The 27,672-nt window shown below is 36.8% G+C and overlaps 1 protein-coding gene and 1 pseudogene across 1 annotated transcript in view; one reads left to right on the top strand and one right to left on the bottom strand.

Annotated features, from left to right (window-relative positions):
* STPG2 (sperm tail PG-rich repeat containing 2) overlaps positions 1 to 27,672 on the bottom strand; it is a 391,925-nt gene that overhangs the window by 144,185 nt on the left and 220,068 nt on the right. The window lies entirely within an intron of this gene.
* Positions 4,562 to 6,200, top strand: LOC126076939 (elongation factor 1-alpha 1-like; annotated as a pseudogene).

Below are 27,672 nucleotides of genomic sequence, written 5' to 3'. Positions count from 1 at the left end.
ATATATTCTAAAGCTCTTGGTCATTATATTATTAGATTTCATTATTAAAAATAAAATATGAATTGTAAAAATATTTATTTGAGTATAAGTCTGAGTCCAGTGTTTAACTAAAGTTAATTATAAACTAAATAAACTGGATTTAGAGATTAGGTTTTCAAGACATTTTGGAGTCTTCATTTTGGCAAACCAAAGCGATTTATTTTTTTAATTTTTCAAAATGAAAATGTTCAACTTTTAATACTTTTAGTAACCCCATTACTTCTTTCTTCCAAAAATTAGTAAAAATAACTGCTTTTGTGTTTTCCTTTTCCAAGAAAAACTTAATCTAATATTACTAAACATATTGTACTCCAAAAGGCTTTTAGGCCAAACAATATAATACTAAGATCTCTGGAAATTTGATTATTTGAAGGGAAATTAAATAATGCTTTCATATTAATCATTTTTAATGTACTCCATTCAAATCTAGACAATATAAATTAAAGTTGATGTATAGTGTCACTCGAAAATGCAAGAAAACTAATCAAATCATAGCACAATGTGAGGTTCTTAAATGTACTACAATGTTGCTGAAAATCTAATAATTAATACAATATATTTCTACCTTTAATTTTACGAGTATGCAAGGATAAATCACTTTTTTACATTACACTTATATCCTTTTCTGTTTTATTGAGTATGAAAAACTGTTCCCACTTTGATTTTTTTTTTTCAGATCAATAAAGTTAACAATAAAGGCATTTATTTCTCAGTATCTGCACTGCATTATAATTTCTGCACTTTCAGCACTCATCTAGTTCATACGGTGTTGTCACATTAATTTGTGATTACATCATAATTTAATGATGTCTCTAAGCTTCAAAAAATACTCATGATATAATCATACACTTTTTTCCACATATGAAATACAAGAGAAAATCAAAGTATACTTCAGATGAGCAGGAAGTATAAGTCTGAAATGGAATATAAATGTCTGCTCCTTATTCTCTCAGTTAAAGTCACAATATGTTTACTTAATTTGAAAAGATTAAGTTACTTCTTAGGGAAAAAATCGGGGCCATGCATCTTAATTTGTGGAATAATGTATTAGTTTTCTAACACTGTGTAACAAATTGCCACAAATTTAGTGGCTTAAAACAACTGCATTTATTAGCTCACTGTTTTGTAGATAAGAAGTATGGGTGGGCACAGTGGGTTCTATGCTCAGGATATTCCCAAATCCAAAATCAAGATGTCATCTGGGCTGTGCTCTTATCTGAAGCTCAAGGGAAGTATTTACTTCCAAACTCATTCACATTGTTGACAAAATCCAGTCCTTAGACCTATAGGTCTGAGGTCCCTATTTCCATGCTTGTTGTCAGGTGGGGCCTTCTCTCGTCCTAGAGGCTGTCTGTATTCTTTTTTTATGTGGCCCTCTCCATCTTCAAAACAGCAACAACCAGTTGAATCCTTCTCATGCTTGGAATCTCTCTGGCTTCTCCTTCTGGCCCCAGGTGGAGAAAGCTCTGCTCTTAAGAGCTCATGTAATTACATTGGGTCCACCCAGTTAATCCAGAATAATCTTCCTATTTTAAGGTCAACTGTGCCATGTATCTTAACATAATTATAAGCATGCTACCTTATCATATTCACAAGTTCCAGGAATTAGGACGAGACATTTTTGGGAGCCATTTTAGAAATTCTACCTTGCACAACTAGCAAATCAAATTTCATTACACCATGAATAGAGGCTGGTTTGGTTTGTAAGATGAGAACAACCATTCTTTGGAATAGGCATAAATATGGATCTCTTCCAGTCGGTTGACCAGGCAGCTGTCTTCCAAATTTCTTGGCATAGACGAGTGAGCACTTTTTGTTGCATACATTTGTTGAAATATCTCAGTTGGTATTCCATCAATTCATGGAGCCTTGTTTTTTGCCAGTGCCTTCTGTGCAGCTTGGACCTCTTCCTTCGGTGCCATTGGTTCTTGATTATATGCTACCTCCTCAACTGGTTGAAACGTCAAAGAATTCTTTTTGGTACAGTGACTCTGTGTATTCCTTCCATCTTCTTTTGATGTTTCCTGCATCATTCAGTATTTTGCTCATAGAATCCTTCACTATTTAAATTCAAGGCTTGAATTTTTTCTTCAGTTCTTTTAGCTTGGGAAATGCTGAGTGTGTTCTTCCTTTTTGGCTTTCTAACTCCAGGTCTTTGCACATGTCATTATAATACCTTACTTTGTCTTCTCAAGCTGCCCTTTGAAATCTTTTGTTCAGATCTTTTACTTCATCATTTCTTCCTTTTGCTTTAGCTACTAGATGTACAAGAGTAACTTTCAGAGTGTCTTCTCACATCCATTTTGGTCTTTCCTTTTTTCCTGTCTTTTTCATGACCTTTTGCTTTCTTCATGTATGATGTCCTTGATGTCATCCCACAACTCATCTGGTCTTCAGTCATTAGTGTACAGTATGTCAAATCTGTTGTTCAGATGTTCTCTAAATTCAGGTGGGATATACTCAAGGTCATACTCTGGCTCTCATTGAGTTGTTTTAATTTTCTTAGGCTTCAATTTGAACTTGCATATGAGCAACTGATGGTGTGTTCCACAGTCGGTCCCTGGCCTTGCTCTGACTGATGATATTGAGCTTTTCCATTGTCTCTTTCCACAGATGTAGTCAATTTGATTCCTGTGTGTTCCCTCTGGTGATAACTGCATGCATAGTCACCATTTATGCTGTTGAAAAAAGGTATTTGCAATGAAGAATTCGTTGGTTTTGCAAAATTCTATCCTGAGATCTCTGGCATCACTTCTATCACCAAGGTCATATTTTCCAACTACCGATCCTTTTTCTGTTTCCAACTTTCACATTCCAATCATCAGTAATTATCAAAGCATCTTGATTGCATGTCCCATCAATTTCACATTGCAGAAGTTGGTAAAAATCTTCAAATTCTTCATCTTTGGGCTCAGTGGTTGGTGTGTAAATTTCAAGAATAGTCATAGTAACTGGTCTTCCTTGTAGGTGTATGGGTATTAGACTATCACTGCAGTGTTCTACTTCAGGATATATCTTGAAATGTTCTTTTTGATGATGCACGCGTCATCCCTCTTCAATTTGTCATTCCCAGCATAGTAGACCATATGATTATTTGATTCAAAGTGGCCAAAATCAGTCCATTTCAGCTCACTAATGCCTAGGATATCAATGTTTATACATTCCATTTCATTTTTGAATTTTTTAGTGTGTTTTAATTTTTAACACAGAAAGATATGCCTGACCCAGCCCTGGAAATAGCCATTTAAGGATCTCTGGAATATTTTAGTGAGGAATAGTTTTTAGAAACAGAATTTGAGCACTATAAACCCTTTCAACAAACAGAAACTTGTTGCCTTCAAGTGGTTTCCAACTCTTAGGGACCCTATAGGACAGAGTAGAACTGCCCATAGGATTTCCAAGGCTGTAGTCTTTATGGAAACAGACTGCCACATCTTTCTCCCTCAGAGTGACTGGTGGCTACGAACTACTGACCTTTCAGTTAACAGGCCAGCATTTAACCACTGCACCATCAGGGCTCCTTCAGCAGACGAAACTATGAAAAAATACTCACATACACATACCAGTACCTCTATACCTATAGCTATATCATCTATTTCCAAATCTACCTATCTATACAAAAATCATAGGCCATAACGATAACTCCAGTTCCAACTTAATACTACAGGGTTCATTCTAGTCTTTCTCTTTTCCGTATCCACTAACCTACATCACTTGAAAACAACACCTATTATATACAGTTCAACATTTGTTAATAGCTTTTTTTGCCTTTACCCTGAAAGTACTATGTTCAAAATTTGCTTGCATTACTAATATTTTTTGAATTGCAGGGAAATTGTTCTACAAAAACAAAAGGCACTATTGAACATGAAACACTTCTCTCATATGTGTATTCTCTCTTTGTGGGAACATGATGCAATCTTACAAAAATATACCATACCAAAGGAATAACGTATCATACCTTTTTCTTTCATTCCAGACAACTCAAAATTATCCTGTCAACAAGATCCTTGTATTTTTATATTTAGTTTATTTTCCCAGAGACCAAAACAGAAATAAAATCATTCCACTCTAGCATCCTTACCATGTTTAAATTTGAGACATTTTCACCCCTTACAAAAATAAAATTCCAGTGGGTGATTTAACACATTGATTCTAGTATTGAGTCTTTAAATCTGGAAATAGCCTTGGGATCTATTAAACTTACAATAACTTTGAAACTTCCTATTGCTGGAGTATGCCAATAAAATAATTGTTTAAATCAAAAAAGCATTTTTTTCTAAATTATTTTTCTGTGATTGTATGTGTTTTTTAAATAACGGATAAGAAGAAATCATGATAATAAAGAAGGAGATTTAAACATTAAAACCATCAACCTGTTGTCTAGTGAAAACTTTGACATCATAAACAAAAGGGTAAAAGTATAACAAAACAAAACTCCATTCTCTCATCAATCAAAATAGAAAGATCATTTTAAAACTGAATATCTGAAACGAAAATTAGTTATTTAAAACTACATTGGAGCTTTTTCACAACGGGTTTGCCGCCAGGACACAGGTGTTGGTGAAAACTATCGCAAAGTCTAAGCCAAAATGGGAAAGGAAAAGACCCACATCAACATCGTCGTCATTGGACACGTAGATTCAGGCAAGTCCACCACTACTGGTCACCTGATCTACAAATACGGTGGGATCGACAAAAGAACCATCGAAAAATTTGAGAAGGAAGCTGCTGAGATGGGAAAGGGCTCCTTCAAGTATGCCTGGGTCTTGGATAAACTGAAAGCTGAACGTGAGCGAGGCATCACCATTAATATCTCCCTGTGGAAATTTGAGACCAGCAAGTACTATGTGACCATCATTGATGCCCCAGGACACAGAGACTTCATCAAAAACATGATTACAGGAACATCACAGGCTGACTGTGCTGTCCTGATTGTTGCCGCTGGTGTTGGTGAATTTGAAGCTGGTATCTCCAAGAATGGGCAGACCCGTGAGCATGCCCTTCTGGCTTACACACTGGGTGTGAAACAACTAATTGTTGGTGTTAACAAAATGGATTCCACTGAGCCACCCTACAGTCAGAAGAGATACGAGGAAATCGTTAAGGAAGTCAGCACCTATATTAAGAAAATTGGCTACAACCCTGACACAGTAGCATTTGTGCCAATTTCTGGTTGGAATGGTGACAACATGCTGGAGCCAAGTGCTAACATGCCTTGGTTCAAGGGATGGAAAGTCACACGTAAGGATGGCAATGCCAGTGGAACCACACTGCTTGAAGCTCTGGATTGCATCCTGCCACCAACTCGTCCAACTGACAGGCCCCTGCGTCTGCCTCTCCAGCATGTGTACAAAATTGGTGGTATTGGTACTGTCCCTGTCGGCAGAGTGGAGACTGGTGTTCTCAAGCCTGGCATGGTGGTCACCTTTGCTCCAGTCAATGTCACCACTGAAGTAAAGTCTGTTGAAATGCACCACGAAGCTTTGAGTGAAGCTCTCCCTGGGGACAATGTAGGCTTCAACGTCAAGAAGTCTCTGTCAAAGATGTTCGTCGTGGCAATGCAGCTGGTGACAGCAAAAATGACCTACCAATGGAAGCAGCTGGTTTCACTGCTCAGGTGATCATCCTGAACCAGCCAGGCCAAATCAGTGCTGGCTACACACCTGTGCTGGATTGTCACACAGCTCACATTGCTTCCAAGTTTGCTGAACTCAAAGAGAAGATTGATCGCCGTTCTGTTAAGAAGCTAGTAGATGGCCCAAAATTCTTGAAGTCTGGTGATGCTGCCATCGTTGACATGGTTCCTGGCAAGCCCATGTGTGTTGAGAGCTTCTCTGACTATCCTCCCCTGGGTCGTTTTGCTGTTCGTGATATGAGACAGACAGTTGCTGTGGGTGTCATCAAGGCAGTGGACAAAAAGGCAGCTGGAGCTGGCAAGGTCACCAAGTCCGCTCAGAAAGCTCAGAAGGCTAAATGAATGTTACCCATAACACCTGCCACCCCAGTCTTAATCAGTGGTGGAAGAATGGTCTCAGAACTGTTTGTCTCAATTGGCCATTTAAGTTTAATAGTAAAAGACTGGTTAATAATAACAATGCATCGTAAAAGCTTCAGAAGGAAAGGAATGTTTTTGTGGACCATTTGTTTCCTTTTTTGTGTGACTGTTTTAAGTTATTAGTTTTTAAAATCAGTACTTTTTAAATGGAAACAACTTGACCAAAAATCTGTCACAGAATTTTGAGATCCATTAAAACAAAGTTTAATGAGAAAAAAAAAAAAAAAAACTACATTGGAAACACTTTATGGAAACCATTATTCCCTTGGGTTAATAATTCATACCACAACCATCTTAATGACATTTTTTATTTGTCATTACCATGTTTTCCCCTGTATTCATACGACTTATATCTCAATTTTCTTATCTCCTTAAGTAACTCTTTTGAAACTTTATTAATGCATAATCGACATTCAGTAAATTTCACATATTTAAAGTGCATTATTTGATAGGTTTTGACATACAAACACATGCATGAAACCATCACAATAAAAAAATGAACATTTTAATACCCCAAAAGTTTTCTTATGTTCTTTAATATTCATCCCATCTTCTACCCAAATCTATATCTACATATAAAATGGAACTGCTTTCTGTGATTATAGTTTGTATTTTTTAGAGTTTTACATAAACGGGATCATCTATTATGTAATCTTTTCTTTCTGGCTTCCTTCACTCAGCATAATGATTTAGAGATTCAACTATGTTCTTGTGTATATCAGTAGTTCATTTCTTTTCACTGCTGAGTAGTATTCCACTGTATGGATATACTAATCTGTTGATCCATTCACTAGTTGATGGGCTTTTGGGTTGTTTCCAGGTTTGGGTTAATACAAATAACACTGCCATAAACATTCAGGTAGAAGTCTTTGTATAGATAAATGCTTTCGTTTCTTTTGAATAAATATCTAGGTATAGAATGTGTAGGTCTTGTAATAGATCCATGTTTAATGTCAGGCTTTTTTTTAACATGCTTATACGTGACTATCTTTTTACGTAAAACTTACTTATACTGCAACTATATCAATCATATATTTTTCACTTTAAAGGCCAAAAAATCTGAAATGTTAAGAAAAAAAGGATCAGAGCCTAACAGCTTTGGAAAAAAAATTTTTTTTTTTTAGTAAAAAACATTAGGAATCCACCATGACATTAAATTCTAAGTAGAATGTAAGTTTGAATCAAAAAAGGAACCATCGCAGCTATTAAAAATATATATATTCCTTAATTTTTTTTTTCTTTAACAAGAAGACATTAATTCTATATTTGGACAAAGCTCTTTCAGGGGAAAAATCATAGTTATCTTTGTATCCCCAGAGCTATCATAGTGATGGGACCATAGCAAGGTCATGTGTAGTGGTTTTTAGTATAATGAACTTAGATGAACTTGCATATGAGATAAATGGACAGAAATTATAGTTAGTATGTAAAATATAGGAGACCCTGGGTAGTGACAATGGTTAATGTGCTAGACTGCTAACCAAAAAGTTGGCAGTTCCAGTCCACTCAGAGGTGCCTCAGAATCCACTCAATGACAACCGGTTGTTTGATATATGTGTGTGTGTGTATGTGTGTGTGTGTGTGTGTGTGTGTGTATGTAAACTATGAAGAACTTTTAAAGTAAAATATTTTATGCCACAATTGGACTCTAATATACAATTGTTCTCACTGCTATTTCCCAGCCTTCAGTCTTCAATCAGCATTGTTTTGTCTTTCATTTTATAGCCTTGTATACAACAAAACATTATTAAAACATGAGATGTGGCATATTGGAAGGACAGTGACAACAGAATAAAAAAAAATAAAGGACGCTTTGAGAAACAACCTTATGTATAAAATAAAGAAGCTACATAGGAATGAGAGTGAAAAGTTCATTAAAAATTTAGCTGCTACATCTATTTCACTATGGTAAGTCATCAAAATAATTACGATTCTGTGACTGAAATCTAATCTCAGGCAAAAGCTAAAAAGTCTGTCATCCAATTAACACATTAGTAGAACTTGCCTAATTAAATCAATTGCTCCCAGTAGAAAAAAGCCTCCTAAGTGTGCACTACGAGACTCATATAAAGAAACAGATGTAATCAGGTATATACAATGCATATTAAGAAATTGTTGACAAATGTTTAATATTCAGTTTTTTTCTTTGTATATAGCAAATGAAAGGTCTAGAAAAGATCTTAAGCTCTACTGAAATGCTCAGATGTGCAAATTCAGATTTTAAAAATCTACTCTGTTAATGCTTCTTTTATAATTAAGCAATGATGTCTTTAAAGCATATTTCCAGAATTGGATATGGGACCATAAAAATGGCTAAATTAATTTTCTAAATATGAATGCCATATTATAAAGTAATTAGTCCTCAGAGATATTTATCATTAAATTACATGCTGCTTCCTTTGTTTTCTAGTGTTTAGGGAGCTGCTTTACTTTTCTTTGAACATCTTTTCCATGCTAATCATAACATACATTAAAAAGTTAAGAATATTTTACTGTATGTAAGTTTAAAAATACTTTTTAAAAACCAGTTTTGAAAGCTTTTCAGGGTATACAAAAAATTAATAGAATGCATGAAACCTTTTTTTTTTTTTTAATACCACTACTTAAACAATGAAAAAGAAGAAGATCCTTGATGAGATGGATTGACACAGTGGCTGCAACAATGGGCTCAACCATAGCAACGATTGTGAGGATGGCACAGAACCAGGTACTGTTTTGTTCTGTTGTACACAGGGTCACTATGAGTCAGAATTGACACAACGGCACCTAACAACAACAACAACATTTAAACAACATTTCATAAAAGCTTTTATTTTCTACGGATGAGAATTCTGAATGTATTTACTTTCTGCAGAGACACTCGTGTTCTCTTAGCCTGGTAATAAGCAAGAGAGAACAGAAAAAAATCAAGGCTAGGCACTAGCGGCATTTGAAAATATCCATAAAATCTTTCATAAAAGATCTTTTGTATTTTGTATCAGTGGCATCGGATTCATTAAGAGGCTCTCTTTCTGTATACCTAAAAATAAAAGGGGGGAAAAAAAACAAAAACAGAAGCAAGCAAAGGAACAACTAACAAGGTCAGAGAAAGTATGCACCCACAAAAAGGGAATGTTACAGAGTTAAAGAAGATTGCCCATATCAGCAAAAATGACAAGATCCATTTCATTTGGAAGCATCATAGTATAGAAAATAAAGCTTTGGTGAGGAAATCAAGACTCCTAATTTTTAATTAGGTGTCTATTGCAAGATAGCTAGAAAGCTGAGAAAGTCCTAAAATTAAATACTCATATCAAGAGTGGCCTTAATGCCTGGGGTCTTAAAAGCTCGCAAGGGCCATCCAAGTCATGACAATTGTTCTCTATTCACCTGGAGCAAGAGAGGAAGAAGAGTGAGGACTAGGAGGAGGATGTGGAATGTGTGGCTAATTGCCTCCATAAACAACTGCCTCCATAAACAACTGCCTCCTTCGCCATGAGACCTGAAGAACTAGATGGTGCCCGCTACCATTACTAAACATTTTGATCAGAGATTCTGTTGAAGAATCCTGATCAAAAGGGGAAAATACAGAATACAATTTCAAATTCTCATGGACTCTAGACTTTCTGGAGCCATGGAGGGTGGATGAACCCTTGATACTATAGCCCTGAGAAACTTTAAACCTTAAACCAAAAATAGCCCTTAAAATCTTCTCAAAACCAAACAGTAGTTTAGTTAAACCAGTAAAAAATGTCTGCCTTGAGCATTACGCTTTTTTAAGAACTATCAGTATGGGATCAAAGTGACATCAGCAACTTGAAAGATTAGGTAGGAAAATTAGAGGGCAGTGAGTTTATGTTAATGGGTGAGGAACAACTCAGAAAAGGAGGGTGAGAATGGTTGCACAACTTGAAGAATGTTATCAATGTCACTCAGTTGTACACGTAAAAATGGTTGAATTGGTGTATGTTTTGCTGTGTATACTCTCAACAACAACAAAATAATTTTTTTTAAAAAAGTGACCTTGATGATTGAGATGTCCTTAAGAACTGATCATATATGAGGTAGGTAAAGAGTTGACAGTACTGGACCAAGAGTTTCCAAGAAACACAAATTACATTACCCCCACGATCACAATATTTTTCATTTCTGAATTTTTTTGCATTTTTATACTGGGAAGCAGAGCTTTCAAGTTGAGAAGCAGGGATGGATATATAACACACTAAAAGTAAATGTGGTCTAAGTCCACCAAGACTTCTAATTACCAGTTCAGAAGAATGCCATGCATTTTTGTTAATATAATTTCAGTGATTGTGAACTTAAAATTCCCTTTCTGTTTTTATTACTGTTATATTCAATGTTTTCCCACAAGGGTTTTCCTTAGTAAGGAAAGGGTATATTTACCAATTTTGAAGAAAAAAGAAAAGCAAAACTGAAAAGAGAGTAGAATGTAGTCATAAAGAATGCTTAAGAAAAAAAAATCTGGGATCCAGCATCCTGGGCCTGCAAGAAACCAGAGAGGAGAGCAAAGTCTGAGAAGAGGCTTTTTGGTCTTGAAAATTAAAAGACAAAACAGAGATTTTTATCCGACTTATCTGACAGAGGTCATCTAGTCTAACCCTCTACTTTTTGCAAGGCATTTCTTTACAATATTTTCCAAAAGTCATTTAACCTTTTTGCCCCTTAATTTCCTCATTTGTAAAAAGGTAAAAGATAGCTTTAAAAGTACTCTAAGGTCTCTTCCGTATCTAATATGCTGCTATTTTAAGTAGCTACTCTTCTCCCAAATCCTCATTAATAGGGCATTTGTGAAAGCATTTTCTCTATACTTATGGGTAAAATTATTGAAATATGTAACTAAACTCATAAATGGGTAAGTAAGAAAATACTCCAGGGGTTAGGGCAATCCTATCTATAGTCATAAATAAAATGACTTAAGGGACTCTTTAGAAAATGACATAAAGAAAATAATACTCTGGCTCATTTAGCATCAGAAAATGATATTCAGGAAGGAATTTTATGGTTTAAAAGAGTGGCTTTATCAGAGAATACTCTGACTAAAATAGTTCCTCCTTAAGTGCATTTTATAATTCTACATCCAGAAAACTTCTCAGACTTTTTATATTTTTCCCATTAGTCTGGTATCAGCCATCACTATCTAACACAAACATTTTTGAAACAGCATCCAAAGAGCACCTTACCACTATCCCCAAATCTATTCTCTCTCCGTTAGTTAGACTTGTTTTTAAAGTCAAAACTGACTACTGGCACTTTGCTTAGATATAGAAAGCTGGAAAACTGTCACTCCCACCCTAACAATAAGAAAAAGACAGATAATCTACATAATTGTAACTTTTCTTGAACCCATCAGATAGCTAAGGTCACAGGGCGACCAACTTAGCCTCTAAGACAGATTCCCTCAAGAAGAGGCAGGTCACAAGTACTGATCTAACTGAGGTGGAACATGGGCGGAAGACGGAACCACGTATACAAGCTGATATGAAAAATTTAGCCAAATTTTTTAATGAATTGGTTAAGTCTGAGCGTGGGCTAATGTGAGAGTATAGAATGCCAGTGATCCACAGACACGACAGAAGTTGGCAGCCATCTACAGGTTCTACACTATGGATCTTATGTTCACAAGAAATACTGGGACAGGGAGGAAAACTTCATTCATGGTGCAGACTAGGAACCATATCTGCATCTACTGGGGAAAGACAAAATCACTGTGAAAAGTCCACCTAGATACCCAGGACATGGGTCTGTAAAACTGAGGCTGAGCAGGACAAGGCAAAACACCCATCCCAAGTCCCCCAACACCACTAGCAAAATTAAGTAACAAGTCAATAGCCATAACCTAAAACTGAAAGTAGGACAAAAATATTGAGGAAAAACCTCCGGCAACCAGCATTCACCCGAAACATAAGGGAAAGATAGAAAAACAGGAAGCTAGGGGGTACACTGAGAAATCCTAGCAACAACAAAATTCCAAACCAACTCAATTCCTGACAAGACTGACACAACCCTCTGGCAACATTACAGACGTTATCAAGAGAGGCATGCCAGTCTAGGCATAAATATTATTTGCTTCATTCTCTACTCTCTGGATTTGGTGTTTTTCTAAAGTTATTTTTTTTTAATACTATCTGTTTCTCTGTCTCTTGTCCAGATAAGCCTTTTCAGACTTTTTGGATATAGAGATAAGTTTTAGTAAATTGTATATTTCTAAAAAATGACTCATGTCTTCCAGGTTTTCAAATGTATTAGTCCATAATTTACAATACAGTTTCTTGACTTTTTAATTTCTTCTTGTAAATATTTGTCCTGTCATTTAGTTTTCTGTATTTCTGCTTTCTTTCTTTTTTGATTAGATTAGCTAGTACCTTGCCTATTTTGTTAATATTTTCCAAAAATATAGTTTTTGGACTTATTATACCTATTTTCCAACTTGTAAATGTTTGTTTTATCTTTACCTCTCTTTTGCCTTTTAAAATTTTTTGTTGAAATGTATTGTTCTTTTTCTAATTGTATTACCTGTTTAACTCATTTATTTTTTATTTTTCAATATTTATAACATATTTGTAATACTATAACTGTTCCTCTGATAATTGCCTTAACTTTATCTCATAGTGATACATTGTGTTCTCATTATTATTTTTAAGAAATTCTGTAATTTTTTGTATTTCTTTGACTAATGAATTGAGTATGCTCTTTTAATTTCTAGAAAAAATAGACTGTCTTTTATTGAGGTATTAATTTCTAATGTCACTGAATGTAATCGGATAATATTATTTGTATTTTTTTAGGATTTACTGAGCTTTCTTTTGTGGCCTAAGATATGGGAAATTTTTGTGAATATTCAGTGTACACTTGGAAATACCTCTTTATTACCAAAATTCTGAGTCTGATATATAGATAGATAGACAGGTGGATAGATAGATACAGGTCACCATGACTTGGAATCGACTTAATGGCAACAGGCTTAGATTTACATTATTCAAGTTTTCACTGTTGCTATTAATTTTTAGTATACTTGAACTATCTTGGATAGAAAGCAGCATGTTAAGTCTCCTATTAAAGTGTATTCAAGTTTATTTCTTCTTGTATTTCTTGCATTTTTTGCTTTACGGAAGATGTTGCTGTATTAACTGGTTAATAAATACTAATTACAGTTATATCATAATTTTGAATTATAGCTTTTGGCATTTTAAAATGCCCTTCTTTGAACTTTTCAGTGATCTACAGATCTGAATTCTAGCTTGTTAGATACCACATTTGCACTTTCCTTTCATTTTCTTTGTCGCTGTATTCTGTACATCATTTATTTTTGTAATTTTTGAAACTCTTTACATAATGTGTCTTTTTTACAGGTGATCAGCACTAGTTTTTTCTATTACAAGTTTAAGTCCTATGAGTCCTCAAATTCTCAGTTATGTATGTATATCATTGATATAAATGATATTTCACTGTGGGTTTATTTTATTTGCTCTTCATCTTTTTCTTGAATACATTTTTTGCATTTAGAATTGTTTGTACTTTTAAGCTAATAACCCAACCAACCCAGTGCTGCTGAGTCGATTCTGACTCATAGCGACCCTGTAAGACAGAGTAGAACTGTCCCATAGAGTTTCCAAGGAGCAATAGTTATCTTTATAATAACTTTATATAACACTCGCAATCCCTTCCATTTTTTATCTATTGGTTCTCCATTTTAAGCAACGTTGAAACAGGTAATCTCTTTTTCCCACCCCCGTCCTCTCCCACAGTATCTGATTTGAAGCAAAAACCATTTACTTTAATAATCATGAAACAATCCACAAATGTATTCTATCATTCACATGGTATGCTCACCTAATCCCTACATACACATGCTTTTTTTTTTTTTTAACAGTGGTACTGCATCTAGGGGCCCTGGTGGTGCAGTGGTCAAGCACTCAGCTGCTAACCAAAAGGTTGGTGGTTCAAACCCACCAGCCATTCCATGGGTGAAAGATGTAGCAGTCTGCTCCAGTAAAGATTTACAGCCTTGGCACCCTATGAGGCAGTTCTACTCTGTCTATAGGGTCTCCATGAGTCAGAATTGACTCGATGGTAATAGATTTGGTTTGGGTTTGGTGCTGTATCTACAATGTCAGAGCATATAGCCATTAAATTTAAATCACTAAAGTCTTTCCCTTAACATCTTCAAATTCAGGCTTAGGCAATTTCATAGTAGTTGCTGTTATTCACTGTGATGGGAAACCTCAGAAAAACGTTTTTAGAAATTTTAGAAATGATATTTTTCAAGTGTCTAAGAGATATCAAAATGTAGACTCCAGATGAGGAAGAAAATGTAGATCTAGAAATCATTAAGATATAGATGACAATTTAAGGCAAATGAAAAAATGAGACTTTCTAAACAGAATATAAAAAATGAGAGAAGATTCTGGCAAGATGGCAGTAGTAACAGAGTTTTAAATTTCCCTATGAAAACAGAGCCACTAGGATAGCAAAATCAAAAACCCATAGATAATATTAACAACAAAACTAACAAAATGTCCCAAAACCAAAAAAACCAAACCCCTTGCTGTCAGTCAATTCCGAATCACAGCGACCCTATAGGACAGAGTAGAACCAGCCCACAGAGTTTCCAAGGAGCGCCTGGTGGATTCAAACTTTTGGTTAACAGCCACTGCTCTTAACCACTACACCACCAGGATTTCCAAAGTGTCCCAACAAACCCAAAAATATGAATGGGTGGGAACAAACCACAGACAGAAAAGAGCAGTGACCTCCTATGGCAGACAGAATGGCACTTCAAACATGTCCATGCCCTAATATCTGGAAACTGTGAATATGTTACAACACTTGGTGTTACGGATTGAATTGTGTCACTCAAAAAATGTGTGTCAACTTGGTTAGGCCATGAGTCACATTATTACGTTGTTGTGCTCTATTTTGTGATCTGATAATCCTATGTGTTGTAAATCCTAACCTCTATGATTTCAATGAGACAAGATTAGAGGCAGTTATGTTAATGAGGCAGGACACATCTATAAGATTAGGTTGTATCTTCAGTCAATCTCTTTTGCGATATAAGAAAGAGAAGTGAGCAGAGAGGGGAAGAACCTCCTACCACCAAAAAAGAAGAGCCAGGAATGGAGCATATCCTTTGCCTCCAGGATCCCTACACTGAGAAACTCCTAGACCCAGGGATGGATTGATGGCAAGGGCCTTTCCCCAGAGCAAACAGAAAGAGAAAGCCAACTCCTGGAGCTAGCACCTTGAATTTGAACTTCTAGCCTCCGACACTGTGGGAGAATAGATTTCTGTTTGTAAAAGCCATCAATTCATGGTATTTCTGTTATAGCAGCACTAGGAACATTATTGTTATTAGCTGCTGTCGAGTCAGCCCTCAACTCATGGTGACCCCATGCACAATGCAATGAAACGCTGCCAGGACTACGCCATCCCCATGGCTGGGTGTAGACAGGACCATCGGGGTCCATACGGTTTTCATTGGCTGATTTTCAGAACTAGATCACCAGGCTTTTTTCCCTAGTCTGTCTTAGTCTGGAAGCTCCAGTGAAACCTGCGCAGCATCACAGCAACACATAAGCCTCTACTGACAAAAGGGTGGTAGTTGTGCATAAGGTTCACTGGCCAGGAATAGAACACTGATCTCCTCCACTGAACCACCAATGCCCCTAAATGGGATATTATAGACCATAAAATAGGGAAATTCTCCTGGATTATTCCATGGGTTAGGTGGTGCAAACAGTTAATGTGCTCGGCCACTAACTGAAAGGTTGGAGGTTTGAGTTCACCCAGAAGCATCTCAAAAGAAAGGCCTGGCAATCTACTTCCAAAAAATCAGCCACTGAAAACCCTATGGAGCACAGTTCTACTCTGACACTCCTGGAATAACCACGAGTTGGAATTGACTTGACAGCAACTGGTAACATGTAATCTAATCACAGGAGGAAAACTTTCTTCAGCTGGTGTCAGAAGAAGTTAGAGAAATTTGAAATGTGATAAAGATTCAAACTGTCATTGCTGATTAGGAGACAGAGGAGGTCAAATGAGAAGGAATGCAGGTGGCCTTAAACAGCTGAAAGAGGCTTCTGATTAATAGTCAGCAAGGAAACAGGGACCTGGTCCTGAAGTGGAAAGGAACTGAATTCTGTCAACAGCCTCAATAAGCTTGATAGCAGATTCTTCCCTAGAACTTCCAGAAAGGAACACAGCACTACCAACAGTATGATTTTAGCCTTGTGAGACCCTAAGTAAAGAACTAGATGGACTATGCTGTGTCTGGACTTCTGACTCACAGAAATTGTGAGGTAATAAATGGGTGTAATTTTTTTTTTAAATAATTTTTTTTGAGCTTTAAGTGCACGTTTACAAATCAAGTCAGTCTGTCACATATAACTTACATACATCTTACTCCGTACTCCCACTTACTCTCCCCCTAATGAGTCAGCCATTCCAGTCTCTCCTCTCCTGACAATTGTGCCAGTTTCTAATCCTCTCTACCCTCCCATCTCCCCTCCAGACAGGAGATGCCAACACAGTCTCAAGTGTCCACCTGATAGAACTAGCTCACTCTTCATCAGCATCTCTCTCCTACACATTGTCCAGTCCCTTCCATGTCTGATGAGTTGTCTTCGGGAATGGTTCCTGTCCTGGGCCAACAGAAGGTTTGGGGACCATGACCGCTAGGATTCCTCTAGTCTCAGTCAGACTATTAAGTATGGTCTTTTTATGAGAATTTGGGGTCTGCAACCCACTGATCTCCTGCTCCCTCAGGGGTTCTGTTGTGCTCCCTGTCAGGGCAGTCATCGGTTGTGGCCAGGCACCATCTAGTTCTTCTGGTCTCAGGATGATGTAAGTCTCTGGTTCATGTGGCCCTTTCTGTCACTTGGACTCATAGTTACCATGTGACCTTGGTGTTCTTCATTATCCTTTGATTCAGGTGGGTTGAGACCAATTGATGCATCTTAGATGGCTGCTTGTTAGCATTTAAGACCCCAGATGCCACATTTCAAAGTGGGATGCAGAATGTTTTCATAATAGAATTATTTTGCCAATTGACTTAGAAGTTCCCTTAAGCCATAGTGGCCAAACCCCCGCCCTTGCTCCACTGACCTTTGAAGCATTCAGTTTATCCCAGAAACTTCTTTGCTTTTGGTCCACTCCAGTTGAGCTGACCTTCCATATATTGAGTATTGTCCTTCCCTTCACCTAAAGTAGTTCTTATCTACTAACTAATCATTAAATAACCCTCCCCCACCATCCCTCCCTCCCCGCCTCGTAACCACAAAAGTATGTGTTTTTCTCAGTTTACACTATTTCTCTAGATCTTATAATAGTGGTCTTATACAATATTTGTCCTTTTGCCTCTGACTAATTTCGCTCAGCATAATGCTTTCCAGGTTCCTCCATGTTATGAAATGTTTCACAGATTCGTCACTGTTCTTTATCGATGCGTAGTATTCCATTGTGTGATTATACCACAATTTATTTACCCATTCATCCGTTGACGGACACCTTGGTTGCTTCCAGCTTTTTGCTATTGTAAACAGAGCTGCAATAAACATGGGTGTGCATATATCTGTTTGTGTAAGGCTCTTGTATCTCTAGGGTATATTCCGAGGAGTGGGATTTCTGGGTTGTATGGTAGTTCTATTTCTAACTTTTGAAGAAAACGCCAGATAGATTTCCAAAGTGGCTGTACCATTTTACATTCCCACCAGCAGTGTATAAGAGTTCCAATCTCTCCGCAGCCTCTCCAACATTTGTTATTTTGTGTTTTTTGGATTAATGCCATCCTTGTTGGAGTGAGATGGAATCTCATCGTAGTTTTAATTTGCATTTCTCTAATGGCTAATGATCGAGAGCATTTTCTCATGTATCTGTTAGCTGCCTGAATATCTTCTTTTGTGAAGTGCGTGTTCATATCCTTTGCCCACTTCTTGATTGGGTTGTTTGTCTTTTTGTGGTTGAGTTTTAAAAGAATCATATAGATTTTAGAGATCAGGCGCTGGTCAGAGATGTCATAGCTGAAAATTCTTTCCAAGTCTGTAGGTGGTCTTTTGACTTTTTTGGTGATGTCTTTAGATAAGCATAGGTGTTTGATTTTTAGGAGCTCCCAGTTATCCGGTTTCTCTTCGTCATTTTTGGTAATGTTTTGTATTCTGTTTATGCCTTGTATTAGGGCTCCTAAGGTTGTCCCTATTTTTTCTTCCATGATCTTTATTGTTTTAGTCTTTATGTTTAGGTCTTTGATCCACTTGGAGTTAGTTTTTGTGCTTGGTGTGAGGTATGGGTCCTGTTTCATTTTTTTGCAAATGGATATCCAGTTATGCCAGCACCATTTGTTAAAAAGACTATCTTTCCCCAATTAACTGACACTGGGCCTTTGTCAAATATCAGCTGCTCATATATGGATGGATTTATATCTGGGTTCTCAATTCTGTTCCATTGGTCTATGTGCCTGTTGTTGTACCAGTACCAGGCTGTTTTGACTACTGTGGCTGTATAATAGGTTCTGAAATCAGGTAGAGTGAGGCCTTCCACTTTCCTTTTTTTCAGTAAAGCTTTACTTATCCGAGGCTTCTTTCCCTTCCATAGGAAGTTGGTGATTTGTTTCTCCATCACATTAAAAAATGTCATTGGAATCTGGATCGGAAGTGCATTATATGTATAGATGGCTTTTGGTAGAATAGACATTTTTACTATGTTAAGTTTTCCTATCCATGAGCAAGGTATGTTTTTCCACTTAAGTAGGTCCTTTTTAGTTTCTTGTAGTAGTACTTTGTAGTTTTCTTTATATAGGTCTTTTATATCTTTGGTTAAGAATTATTCCTAACTATTTTATCTTCTTGGGGGTTACCGTGAATGGTATTGATTTGGTTATTTCCTCTTCGATGTTCTTTTTGTTGATGTAGAGGAATCCAAGTGATTTTTGTATGTTTATCTTATAACCTGAGACTCTGCCAAACTCTTCTATTAGTTTCAGTAGTTTTCTGGAGGATTCCTTAGGGTTTTCTGTGTATAAGATCATGTCATCTGCAAATAGAGATAATTTTACTACCTCCTTGCCAATCCGGATGCCCTTTATTTCTTTGTCTAGCCTAATTGCTCTGGCTAGGACCTGTAGTACAATGTTGAGTAAGAGTGGTGATAAAGGGCATCCTTGTCTGGTTCCCGTCCTCAAGGGAAATGCTTTCAGGCTCTCTCCATTTAGAGTGATGTTGGCTGTTGGCTTTGTATAAAAAAAAAAAAAAATTTTTTTTTTTTTAGATGCCCTTTATTATGTTGAGGAATTTTCCTTCAATTCCTATTTTGCTGAGAGTTTTTATCACGGATGGGTGTTGGACTTTGTCAAACGCCTTTTCTGCATCCATTGATAAGATCATGTGGTTTTTGTCTTTGTTTTATTTATATGGTGGATTACATTAATGGTTTTTCTAATATTAAACCAGCCTTGCATAAACAGCCTTGCATACCTGGTATAAATTTCACTTGGTCATGGTGGATTATTTTTTTGATATGTTGTTGAATTCTGTTGGCTAGAATTTTATTGAGGATTTTTGCGTCTATGTTCATGAGGAATATAGGTCTGTAATTTTCTTTTTTTGTAATGTCTTTACCTGGTTTCGGTATCAGGGATATGGTGGCTTCATAGAATGAGTTGGGTAGTATTCTGTCATTTTCTATGCTTTGAAATACCTTTAGCAGTAGTGGTGTTAACTCTTCTCTGAAAGTTTGGTAGAAGTCTGCAGTAAAGCCATCCGGGCCAGGGCTTTTTTTTGTTGGGAGTTTTTTGATTACCGTTTCAATCTCTTTTTTTGTTATGGGTCTGTTTAGTTGCTCTACTTCTGAATGTGTTAGTTTAGGTAGGCAGTGTTTTTCCAGGAATTCATCCATTTCTTCTAGGTTTGCAAATTTGTTAGACTACAGTTTTTCGTAATAATCTGATATGATTCTTTTAATTTCAGTTGGGTCTATTGTGATGTGGCCCATCTCGTTTCTCATTCGGGTTATTTGTTTCCTTTCCTATATTTCTTTAGTCAGTCTGGCCAATGATTTATCGATTTTGTTAATTTTTTCAAAGAACCAGCTTTTGGCTTTGTTAATTCTTTCAATTGTTTTTCTGTTCTCTAATTCATTTAGTTCAGCTCTAACTTTTATTATTTGTTTTCTTCTGGTGCCTGATGCATTCTTTTGTTTCTCACTTTCTATTTGTTCAAGTTGTAGGGACAGTTCTCTGATTTGGGCTCTTTCTTCTTTTTGTATGTGTGCATTTATCGATATAAATTGGCCTCTGAGCACTGCTTTTGCTGTGTCCCAGAGGTTTTGATAGGAAGTATTTTCATTCTCGTTGCATTCTATGAATTTCCTTACTCCCTCCTTGATGTCTTCTATAACCCAGTCTTTTTTCAGGAGGGTATTGTTCAGTTTCCAAGTGTTTGATTTCTTTTCCCTAATTTTTCTGTTATTCACTTCCACTTTTATGGCCTTGTGGTCTGAGAAGATGCTTTGTAATATTTCAAGGTTTCGGATTCTGCAAAGGTTTGTTTTATGACCTAATATGTGGTCTATTCTAGAGAATGTTCCATGTGCGCTAGAAAAAAAAAGTATACTTTGCAGCTGTTGGGTGGAGAGGTCGGTATAAGTCCATGAGGTCAAGTTGGTTGATTGTTGTAATTAGTCTTGCGTGTCTCTGTTGAGCTTCTTACTGGAAGTCCTGTCCTTCTCTGAAAGTTGTGTGTTGAAGTCTCCTACTATAATTGTGGAGGTGTCTATCTCACTTTTCAGTTCTGTTAAAATTTGTTTTATGTATTTTGCAGCCCTGTCATTGGGTGCATAAATATTTAATATGGTTATATCTTCCTGGTCAATTGTCCCTTTTATCATTATGTAGTGTCCTTCTTTATCCTTTGTGGTGGATTTAACTTTAAAGTCTGTTTTGTCAGAAATTAATATTGCCACTCCTGCTCTTTTTTGCTTGTTGTTTGCTTGATATGTTTTTTTCCACCCTTTGAGTTTTAGTTTGTTTGTGTCTCTAAGTCTAAGGTGTGTCTTTTGTAGGCAGCATATAGACGGGTCATGTTTCTTTATCCAGTCTGAGACTCTCTGTCTCTTTATTGGTGCATTTAGTCCATTCACATTCAGCGTAATTATAGATTAGTATGTGTTTAATGCTGTCATTTTGATGCATTTTTATGTGTGTTGTTGACAATTTCATTTTTCCACTTACTTTTTTATGCTGAGACGTTTTTCTTTGTAACTTGTGTGTTCCTCATTTTCATAGTATTTGACTTTATGTTTGCTGAGTCGTTACTTTTTTCTTGGTTTTTATTTTGAGTTATGGAATTGTTAGACCGCTTTGTGGTTACCTTAATATTTACCCCTATTTTTCTAAGTAAAAATCTAACTGGTATTGTCCTATATCGCCTTGTATCCTTCTCCATATGGCAGTTCTATGCCACCTGTATTTAGTCCCTCTTTTTGATTATTGTGATCTTTTACATATTGACTTCAATGATTCCCTGTTTTCAGCGTTTTTTTAATTTTTTTTTTTTAATTAATCTTAAATTGTTTTTGTGATTTCCCTATTTAAGTTGATATCAGGGTGCTCTGTTCTGTGAGCTTGTGTTGTGCTGGTATCTGATATTATTGGTTTTCTGACCAATTTCCTTTAGTATTTCTTGTAGCTTTGGTTTGGTTTTTGCAAATTCTCTAAGCTTGTGCTTATCTGTAAATGTCTTAATTTCGCCTTCATATTTCAGGGAGAGTTTTGCTGGATATATGATTCCTGGCTGGCAGTTTTTCTCCTTCAGTGCTCTGTATATGTCATCCCATTGCCTTCTTGACTGCATGGTTTCTGCTGAGTAGTCTAAACTTATTCTTATTCATTCTCCATTGTAGGAGACCTTTCTTTTATCCCTGGCTGCTTTTAAAATTTTCTGTTTATATTTGGTTTTGGCAAGCTTGATAATAATGTATCTTGGTGATTTTCTTTTTGGATCGATCTTAAATGGGGTTTGATGAGCATCTTGGATAGATATCCTTTCGTCTTTCATGATGTCAGGGAAGTTTTCTGCCAACAGATCTTCAACTATTCTCTCTGTGTTTTCTGTTGTCCCTCCTTGTTCTGGGACTCCAATCACATGCAAGTTATTCTTCTTGATAGAGTCCCCCATGATTCTTAGGGTTTCTTCATTTTTTTTCATTCTTTTATCTGATTTTTTTTTAGCTATATTGGTGTTAATTCCCTGGTCCTCCAGATCTCCCAGTCTGCATTCTAATTGCTCAAGTCTGCTCCTCTGACTTCCTATTGCATTGTCTAATTCTGTAATTTTATTGTTAATCTTTTGGATTTCTGCATGCTGTCTCTCTATGGATTCTTGCAACTTATTAATTTTTCCACTATGTTCTTGAATAATCTTTTTGAGTTCTTCAACTGTTTTATCAGTGTGTTCCTTGGCTTTTTCTGTAGATTGCCTTATTTCATTTCTGAGGTCATCCCTGATGTCTTGAAGCATTCTGTAAATTAGTTTTTTTTATATTCTGTATCTGGCAATTCCAGGATTGTATCTTCATTTGGGAAAGATTTTGATTCTTTAGTTTGGGGAGTTGTAGAAGCAGTCATGGTCTGCTTCTTTATGTGGTTTGATATTGACTGCTGTCTCCGAGCCATCACTAAGATATTGTAGTGATTTATTCTGTATTTGCTCACTGGGTCTTATCTTGTTTTGTTTTCTTTCAATATACGTAGATGGGCTACTAGATTGCACTGTCTTGAGTGTTGTAGCCCTTGAGTCACTTATGTGCTATTACCAGCTGGTTTGGGCTGTTACCAGATATATAAGCCTAAGAGTCCATTCACTATTCTTTTTTTTTTTTTTTTTTTATAATAACTTTTATTAAGCTTCAAGTGAACGTTTACAAATCCAATCAGTCTGTCACATATAAGTTTACATACATCTCACTCCCTACTCCCACTTACTCTCCCCGTCTTGAGTCAGCCCTTTCAGTCTCTCCTTTCTTGACAATTTTGCCGGCTTCCCTCTCTCTCTATCCTCCCATCCCCCCTCCAGACAAGAGTTGCCAACACAATCTCAAGTGTACACCTGATATAATTAGCTCACTCTTCATCAGCGTCTCTCTCCCACCCGCTGACCAGTCCCTTTCATGTCTGATGAGTTGTCTTCGGGGATGGTTCCTGTCCTGTGTCAACAGAAGGTCTGGAGAGCATGGCCGCCGGGATTCCTCCAGTCTCAGTCAGACCATTAAGTTTGGTCTTCTTATGAGAATTTGGGGTCTGCATCCCACTGCTCTCCTGCTCCCTCAGGGGTCCTCTGCTGAGCTCCCTGTCAGGGCAGTCATCGATTGTGGCCGGGCACCAACTAGTTCTTCTGGTCTCAGGATGATGTAGGTCTCTTGTTCATGTGGCCCTTTCTGTCTCTTGGGCTCTTAGTTGTCATGTGGGCTTGGTGTTCTTCATTTTCCTTTGCTCCAGGTGGGTTGAGACCAATTGCTGCATCTTAGATGGCTGCTTGTTAGCATTTAAGACCCCAGACGCCACATTTCAAAGTGGGATGCAGAATGATTTCATAATAGAATTATTTTGCCAATTGACTTAGAAGTCCCCGCAAACCATGTTCCCCAGACCCCCGCGCTTGCTCCGCTGAGCTTTGAAGCATTCATTTTATCCCGGAAACTTCTTTGCTTTTGGTCCAGTCCAATTGAGCTGACCTTCCATGTATTGAGTGTTGTCTTTCCCTTCACCTAAAGCAGTTCTTATCTACTGATTAATCAATAAAAAAACCCTCTCCCACCCTCCCTCCCTCCCCCCCTCGTAACCACAAAAGTATGTGTTCTTCTCAGGTTTACTATTTCTCAAGATCTTATAATAGTGGTCTTATACAGTATTTGTCCTTTTGCCTCTGACTCATTTCGCTCAGCATAATGCCTTCCAGGTTCCTCCATGTTATGAAATGTTTCAGAGATTCGTCACTGTTCTTTATCGATGCGTAGTATTCCATTGTGTGAATATACCACAATTTATTTACCCATTCATCCGTTGATGGACACCTTGGTTGCTTCCAACTTTTTGCTATTGTAAACAGAGCTGCAATAAACATGGGTGTGCATATATCTGTTTGTATGAAGGCTCTTGTATCTCTAGGGTATATTCCGAGGAGTGGGATTTCTGGGTTGTATGGTAGTTCTATTTCTAACTGTTTAAGATAACGCCAGATAGATTTCCAAAGTGGTTGTACCATTTTACATTCCCAGCAGCAGTGTATGAGAGTTCCAATCTCTCCGCAGCCTCTCCAACATTTATTATTTTGTGTTTTTTGGATTAATGCCAGCCTTGCTGGTGTGAGATGGAATCTCATCGTAGTTTTAATTTGCATTTCTCTAATGGCTAATGATCGAGAGCATTTTCTCATGTATCTGTTGGCTGCCTGAATATCTTCTTTAGAGAAATGTGTGTTCATATCCTTTGCCCACTTCTTGATTGGGTTGTTTGTCTTTTTGTGGTTGAGTTTTGACAGAATCATGTAGATTTTAGAGATCAGGCGCTGGTCGGAGATGTCATAGCTGAAAATTCTTTCCCAGTCTGTAGGTGGTCTTTTTACTCTTTTGGTGAAGTCTTTAGATGAGCATAGGTGTTTGATTTTTAGGAGCTCCCAGTTATCGGGTTTCTCTTCATCATTTTTGGTAATGTTTTGTATTCTGTTTATACCTTGTATTAGGGCTCCTAGGGTTGTCCCAATTTTTTCTTCCATGATCTTTATCGTTTTAGTCTTTATGTTTAGGTCTTTGATCCACTTGGAGTTAGTTTTTGTGCATGGTGTGAGGTATGGGTCCTGTTTCATTTTTTTGCAAATGGATATCCAGTTATGCCAGCACCATTTGTTAAAAAGGCTGTCTTTTCCCCAGTTAATTGACACTGGTCCTTTGTCAAATATCAGCTGCTCATACGTGGATGGATCTATGTCTGGGTTCTCAATTCTGTTCCATTGGTCTATGTGTCTGTTGTTGTACCAATACCAGGCTGTTTTGACTACTGTGGCTGTATAATAGGTTCTGAAGTCAGGTAAGGTGAGGCCTCCCACTTTCTTCTTCTTTTTCAGTAGTGCTTTGCTTATCCGGGGCTTCTTTCCCTTCCATATGAAATTGGTGATTTGTTTCTCTATCCCCTTAAAATATGACATTGGAATTTGGATCGGAAGTGCGTTAAATGTATAGATGGCTTTTGGTAGAATAGACATTTTTACTATGTTAAGTCTTCCTATCCATGAGCAAGGTATGTTTTTCCACTTAAGTATGTCCTTTTGAATTTCTTGTAGTAGAGCTTTGTAGTTTTCTTTGTATAGGTCTTTTACATCCTTGGTAAGATTTATTCCTAAGTATCTTATCTTCTTGGGGGCTACCGTGAATGGTATTGATTTGGTTATTTCCTCTTCGGTGTTCTTTTTGTTGATGTAGAGGAATCCAAGTGATTTTTGTATGTTTATTTTATAACCTGAGACTCTGCCAAACTCTTCTATTAGTTTCAGTAGTTTTCTGGAGGATTCCTTAGGGTTTTCTGTGTATATAATCATGTCATCTGCAAATAGTGATAACTTTACTTCTTCCTTGCCAATCCGGATACCTTTTATTTCTTTGTCTAGCCTGATTGCCCTGGCTAAGACTTCCAACACGATGTTGAATAAGAGCGGTGATAAAGGGCATCCTTGTCTGGTTCCCGTTCTCAAGGGAAATGCTTTCAGGTTCTCTCCATTTAGAGTGATATTGGCTGTTGGCTTTGCATAGATGCCCTTTATTATGTTGAGGAATTTTCCTTCAATTCCTATTTTGGTAAGAGTTTTTATCATAAATGGGTGTTGGACTTTGTCAAATGCCTTTTCTGCATCAATTGATAAGATCATGTGGTTTTTGTCTTTTGTTTTATTTATGTGATGGATTACATTAATGGTTTTTCTGATATTAAACCAGCCTTGCATACCTGGTATAAATCCCACTTGATCAGGGTGAATTATTTTTTGGATGTGTTGTTGGATTCTATTGGCTAGAATTTTGTTGAGGATTTTTGCATCAATGTTCATGAGGGATATAGGTCTATAATTTTCTTTTTTTGTAATGTCTTTACCTGGTTTTGGTATCAGGGAGATGGTGGCTTCATAGAATGAGTTGGGTAGTATTCCGTCATTTTCTATGCTTTGGAATACCTTTAGTAGTAGTGGTGTTAACTCTTCTCTGAAAATTTGGTAGAACTCTGCAGTGAAGCCGTCCGGGCCAGGACTTTTTTTTGTTGGGAGTTTTTTGATTACCGTTTCAATCTCTTTTTTTGTTATGGGTCTATTTAGTTGTTCTGCTTCTGAATGTGTTAGTTTAGGTAGGTAGTGTTTTTCAAGGAATTCATCCATTTCTTCTAGGTTTTCAAATTTGTTAGAGTACAATTTTTCATAATAATCTGAAATGATTCTTTTAATTTCATTTGGTTCTGTTGTGATGTGGTCCTTCTCATTTCTTATTCGGGTTATTTGTTTCCTTTCCTGTATTTCTTTAGTCAGTCTAGCCAATGGTTTATCAATTTTGTTAATTTTTTCAAAGAACCAGCTTTTGGCTTTGTTAATTCTTTCAATTGTTTTTCTGTTCTCTAATTCATTTAGTTCAGCTCTAATTTTTATTATTTGTTTTCTTCTGGTGCCTGATGGATTCTTTTGTTGCTCACTTTCTATTTGTTCAAGTTGTAGGGACAGTTCTCTGATTTTGGCTCTTTCTTCTTTTTGTATGTGTGCATTTATTGATATAAATTGGCCTCTGAGCACTGCTTTTGCTGTGTCCCAGAGGTTTTGATAGGAAGTGTTTTCAGTCTCGTTGCTTTCTATGAATTTCCTTATTCCCTCCTTGATGTCTTCTATAACCCAGTCTTTTTTCAGGAGGGTATTGTTCATTTTCCAAGTATTTGATTTCTTTTCCCTCGTTCTTCTGTTACTGATCTCTAGTTTTATTGCCTTGTGGTCTGAGAAGATGCTTTGTAATATTTCGATGTTTTGGACTCTGCAAAGGTTTGTTTTATGACCTAATATGTGGTCTATTCTAGAGAATGTTCCATGTGCGCTAGAAAAAAAAGTATATTTTGCAGCAGTTGGGTGGAGAGTTCTGTATAAGTCAATGAGGTCAAGTTGGTTGATTGTTGTAATTAGATCTTCCGTGTCTCTGTTGAGCTTCTTACTGGATGTCCTGTCCTTCTCCGAAAGGGGTGTGTTGAAGTCTCCTACTATAATTGTGGAGGTATCTATCTCACTTTTCAGTTCTGTTAAAATTTGATTTATATATCTTGCAGCCCTGTCATTGGGTGCGTAAATATTTAATATGGTTATGTCTTCCTGATCAATTGTCCCTTTTATCATTATATAGTGTCCTTCTTTATCCTTTGTGGTGGATTTAAGTCTAAAGTCTATTTTGTCAGAAATTAATATTGCTACTCCTCTTCTTTTTTGCTTATTGTTTGCTTGATATACTTTTTTCCATCCTTTGAGTTTTAGTTTGTTTGTGTCTCTAAGTCTAAGGTGTGTCTCTTGTAGGCA

Source organism: Elephas maximus, chromosome 5 (genome assembly GCF_024166365.1).
Source record: "Elephas maximus indicus isolate mEleMax1 chromosome 5, mEleMax1 primary haplotype, whole genome shotgun sequence".
NCBI lineage: Eukaryota > Metazoa > Chordata > Mammalia > Proboscidea > Elephantidae > Elephas > Elephas maximus.
The sequence above is the reverse complement of the archived record's forward strand: the minus strand, read 5'-3'. Positions and strand labels throughout refer to the sequence as shown.